Here is a 6,000-nt window from a genome sequence, read left to right as displayed (position 1 = left end):
CGGCCCGCGCTCTGCTCTGCCCGCCCCTGGGCGGCGGGGCGGCCTCCTGTCCGGCCTAAACACTCGCCGCCGGTGTGAGAGGAATTCTGAGGGCTAAGATAACCCTAACAAAAGGAATTTTTTCCTTCCAGTAGCACCTTAAAGACCAACTAAGTTAGTTCTTGGTATACCAAGAACTAACTTAGTTGGTCTTTAAGGTGCTACTGGAAGGAAAAAATTCCTTTTGTTTTGACTATGGCAGACCAACACGGCTACCTATAACCCTGTTTTCCCAAAAGTAAGACATCCCCCGAAAATAAGACCCAGTTTTGCCTTTCGATGTAATAATAAGGCATCCCCCGAAAATTAGACCTCCCCAATAATAAGGCCTCCCCCCCCCAACATAAGGCCTCCCCCGAATATGTGTACCGTATTTTTCTTCATGGGGAAATAAGACATCCCCGGAAAATAAGACCTAGTGCATCTTTAGGAGCAAAAATTAATATATATTTTCGGGGAAACAGGGTAGGATTTTGGTCTTAGATACCCTGTTTCCCCAAAAGTAAGACATCCCCCAAAAAGAAGACCTCCTTCCAGTTTTGCCTCTCGCTGTAATACAAGGCATCCCCGGAAATTAAGACTTCCCCAATAATAAGGCCTCCCCAGAATATGTGTACCGTATTCTTCAAAGCAATCACAAACCTGGACAGCATCTTAAAAAGCAGAGACATCACCTTGCCAACAAAGGTCCGTATAGTTCAAGCTCTGGTTTTCCCAGTAGTGATGTATGGAAGTGAGAGCTGGACCATAAAGAAAGCTGATCGCCGAAGAACGGATGCTTTTGAATTATGGTGCTAGAGGAGACTCTTGAGAGTCCCATGGACTGCAAGAAGATCAAACGCATCCATTCTGAAGGAAATCAGCCCGGAGTGCTCACTGGAAGGACAGATCGTGAAGCTGAGGCTCCAATACTTTGGCCACCTCATGAGAAGACAAGACTCCCTGGAAAAGACCCTGATGTTGGGAAAGATGGAGGGTGCAAGGAGAAGGGGACGACAGAGGACGAGATGGTGGGACAGTGTTCTCGAAGCTACCAGCATGAGTTTGACCAAACTGCGGGAGGCAGTGGAAGACAGGAGGGCCTGGCGTGCTCTGGTCCAGGGGGTCACAAAGAGTCAGACACGACTAAATGACTAAACAACATAAGGTTAAAAACGTGCAATTTTAAATGGGAGAGGAAAACATGAAAATTCTAGCTACTTACCAACTCTTTGCCAAGTGCTGCAAGGAGGGAAATGTCATGGTTTGTGTGTTAATTAATTTAGTTAATTTACCGAGCAGAACTCCTTATTAAAAAAAAAAAAACTCAAGATGACAAATCAGCATCACACAAAGCTCTCCAATTTGCAGGCACAGCTGCTCTGGGTTTAATGAAACAACACTATCCCCTGGCATTTTAGCTTCATGTTCAGTAGGTGCATACACATGCTGGAACCAGGGTATTCTATAAATAGTCAAGGATTTAGGAAATCTGTGCTAAAAAACCAACTCCCTACATGTTGAAAAACTCAAATTTAAAAGAAATGTCTACTAATATTTTTACTGTTACGCCTTCTCTTGAAATAGAAAATCACTATGAGGGTGAATTTCAAATTCAGGCACAGACAGGCTTGTTTCTGCCAGAGCAGCAGGCGATGTGTGTTCTTCAAGTTGCCTTCCGCATTATTTCCCTAAAGTTTTAACTCTGTGCCCCATTATCCACCTACGTTAAACACATGGAAACTAGGGTGAAGACACAAACAGCGCCTCTATGCAGTCTGCATATACCTTCAGTTTGTGGTCGATCTCAGGTGAGGGCAATGGTTGCAACCCTAGTTTCCCTGAATACATTCTGCACCACTGACAGGCATTGGAGTGTGTCTTGTTCATGTCAGCAACAGTTGATAAATAGCCACTGACCTTGTCACCTGCAATGTAAGAATGCCTTGAGTTTCAGCATGTGGGGAAGAGGGGACAGGAGTTACTGCTCTCATTTCTGCTTTTGGGGATTCTCCATAGGTATCTGGTTGGTCGTCGTAGGAAGAGGCTGCTGAACTATACAGACCATTTGTCTGATCCAGGCATAGGCAAATTTGGCCCTCCAGCTGTTTTGAAACTACACTTCCCATCATCCCTGACCAACGGTCCTGTTAGGTAGGGATGATGGGAGTTGTAGTCCCAAAACATCTGGAGGGCCGAGTTTGCCTATGCCTGGATCAGACAAATGGTCTGTATAGTTCCAACAGGGCTCTTATGCTCTCCAGGAAACTAGGTCAGTTAGAGCTCTACCCCTCATTCCCCATTTTGGGACATAAATATGCCATCTATGACCTAACATCACTGTGTGGGAACATGTGGGCCAGTATATTTGTGCTGCTGTTTGTGCATGGATGGGGGCCTGCACAGAACAGCTTAGGAACATTCTCCAGCTCTTGCCAGGGAGCTAAAATTCAAGTCATCCTAAGATTTGAAAGTGCAGGTGCATGCCTCAAAGGGAGACTGAGGAACGAGAAAAGCTGATTTGCCACTCGACTGCAGGTACAGAAAGGCACATGAGCTAACAGGTTTGTGGATTTACTGTAGTTTGCAAGGCTGTTTATTTTCCCAGCTTTTAATGTAATACTCAAATGCACCTGCTGGGTCTTTGCCTACCAGGCTCTGACTCATATCACTTATGAATTAAGGAGTGAACTAATTTAACTGTTAAAGCCAGAGAGATTCATATGCTGTTGCAAAAGCAAACTCAGATTCTTATCCCACCCCCCAGCATGGAATATAAACCGTCTAAGCCCAGATAATTAATTTCACACTGTTCTCTAATCTCTACACTGCACATCATGGACTTAAACAGAAACAGGTGTTTTAAGTCTATTTCTCTGCACAGTTACATGGTTTATTGGCCATGGTTTTCTCACAAAATAAATACGCATAGATTGCACTTTGAATCTAAAATTTTCAGTTTCACATCTCTGTGTTAGCCATTCTACTAATACAAATTGGTTGTATTGCATTTTGGTTTTAAGTGACAAGACACTGAAAAGCAGCTTGTACCCACCATGCACTTACTGGAAGAAAGCAGGAAATGCCCCAGTTTCTCTGGGATTCCATTGTGTGTGCAAAGCGGGATGCAAACAAGGAAGTCAAAAAGATTGCATCCTTTAAAAACTGCCATAGGAGAACTATCCAGGGAATATGACATTAACATCACGCCCATTATAATAAACATTTCCACAGGTATACTGAATTTTTTTTAGCTCATTAAACATGATTCTTTATCGTTGTAAAAAGCCAAACTAAAAGGACAGCAGTCACGAAATTAAAAGACGCCTGCTTCTTGGGAGAAGGGCAATGACAGGCCTAGACAGCATCTTGAGAAGTAGAGACATCACCTTGCCAACAAAGGTTCGTATAGTTAAAGCTATGGTTTTCCCAGTAGTGATGTATGGAAGTGAGAGCTGGACCATAAAGAAGGCTGATCGCCGAAGAATTGATGCTTTTGAATTATGGTGCTGGAGGAGACTCTTGAGAGTCCCATGGACTGCAAGAAGATCAAACCTCTCCATTCTTAAGGAAATCAGCCCTGAGTGCTCACTGGAAGGACAGAACCTGAAGCTGAGGCTCCAAGACTTTGGCTACCTCATGAGAAGAGAAGACTCCCTGGAGAAGACCCTGATGTTGGGAAAGATGGAGGGCACAAGGAGAAGGGGACGACAGAGGACGAGATGGTGGGACAGTGTTCTCGAAGCTACCAGCATGAGTTTGACCAAACTGCGGGAGGCAGTGGAGGACAGGCGTGCCTGGCGTTCTCTGGTCCATGGGGTCACGAAGAGTCGGACACGACTAAATGACTAAACAACAACAACAACAAAAGGATCATAGTTTGAAGAGGTCCCCACAATGCAGGGATCTCAACTAAGGCATCCATGACAGATGGCCACCCAACCTCTGCAACAGCCTTCCGCAAGTGTGGTCCCCCTCCAAATGTTTTTGGTTGTTTCACTTACCATCCCTGACCACGGGCCATGTTGGCTGGGGCTGAGGAGAGTTGTGGTTTCTATTGTAGTTGTAGATCTGGAGGGCATCAGACCAGAGCTGTCTGCACTAGAATGGCACAAGTTGCCTGCTATTAAAGGTAAAGGGACCCCTAACCATTAGGTCCAGTTGTGACCAACTCTGGGGTTGCGATGCTCATCTCGCTTTATTGGCCAGCGTGACTAAGCCGCTTCTGGCGAACCAGAGCAGCACACGGAAATGCCATTTACCTTCCCGTCGGAGTGGTACCTATTTATCTACTTGCACTCTGACGTGCTTTCGAACTGCTAGGTTGGCAGGAGCAGGGACCGAGCAACGGGAGCTCACCCCGTCGCCGGGATTCGAACCGCCGACCTTCTGATTGGCAAGTCCTAGGCTCTGTGGTTTAACCCACAGGGCCACCCACGTCCCTCCCCACCCACGTCCCTCCTATTAGCTATCACTAAACAAACACTTTCCTTCCCTGTTGAGATGGGTGGGCTACTAAATAAGGCCAAAATACAGGTTCTTGAAGCACAGCAAACTCAGCGATATTTCTGAGCTTTTTTATAGTCAGGTCCTTGTCTTGGTATGATTGTGGCAAACAATAGCCTAGTACAATGCAAAGTGAACAGTATAATGGCTTTATTAGTTTATCAATACTATATACAGGCTTCTGCATGAGTTACAAAATAGATTAAGTATTCTTCTGAGAAACTAGTAGAATTGACACTATTTGACAATATTTTAGTGCATCCTTATCACCCGTAACACAGATCTGTTGTGCTATATCAGTGTTAGGCCAGTTACGGCAAAGAGAAACCATCTCTCAATGGTAAAGGCTCCACCTGGCAGTGTTTCATGGAATGTGTGCCTGTCCCCAACTGGTTGCTCCAGTATCTCATCAGGTAAAACAAAACCCAAACCCTCAGTAGTATATAAAGCCTCTGAAGAAGAAGAAAATACTAAAGTGACTGAATTTAATATGTTTCAGTTCTCGAAGGCAACATACCCTTTTCAAATATATCTACTTATGATGTGGGACAAGTATCTTTTGCAAAGAGGGGAGCTGTCTCAGTGCTGGAGAAGCACCAAGGCCATCGATCTAGCTTGGCACTCACAAGCAGAGCTCTGCATTTGCCTTCTAGGGTAAAGAAAGTGTCTCATGTCCTCACGAAGAGGTTTTTCCTGCCACAGCAAGTACAGAAAACCCTGTTTAAACATGCAGGGTTTCTGGTTACAGTCTGTTGTACTCCATCTTCCACTCACCCTACTTACCACTTCTAGTAAGGAAACTAGTACAGTACAGAGGCACATAAATGTCACTGTGCACAACCGGCAGTCTTCACACTACTAAACTTCATTTTCTTTGGTGGGCATCAAATGAATTCTTAGAAGGAACTCCAAAGCAATGCACATATAAAACACTGAAAAACAGAGTCCTGCTCCCTGACTTAACAATCAAAATAAACATGAAATAAAAGGAAGGAAGGCATTAAGTCTCACTGAGTTCAAAGGGGCTTGTTCCTATATTCCCAGAATCTAGGGTTTACAGCTATAGGGGTTGTTATTTATTTACAAAAAACTCTACAACCAACATGAACTCTGGTTGTAAGCAGGGAACACAAACCAATGCAACATTTAAATACTAAAAATCTGGAAATCTACACTTCCTTTTCACAAGACAAAGAGGCAGTACATAGCAATATCTAGTTTATAAACTGGCACTTATGTTTTTGCTCATATGGCTCTTTGAATCTTCAGTATAGGCAAAATTTTATTTTTTCCGAAAAGGTTCCATAGGTCCCTGTTTCCAAAGATGCATCTCTTCTACAATAAATAAGTTAAGCAGAAAGTAGATGGCGAAGGGGATCTGATATACCAGCCAATGGGCCAATCTTAACTGTTTACCTCAATTTACACAAAGGTAGCTTTAAAATGCTTCCTTTCATGACATGTTTATATCGATCC

This window comes from Podarcis raffonei, chromosome 7, assembly GCF_027172205.1.
Source record: "Podarcis raffonei isolate rPodRaf1 chromosome 7, rPodRaf1.pri, whole genome shotgun sequence".
Lineage (NCBI taxonomy): Eukaryota > Metazoa > Chordata > Lepidosauria > Squamata > Lacertidae > Podarcis > Podarcis raffonei.
The sequence above is the reverse complement of the archived record's forward strand: the minus strand, read 5'-3'. Positions refer to the sequence as shown.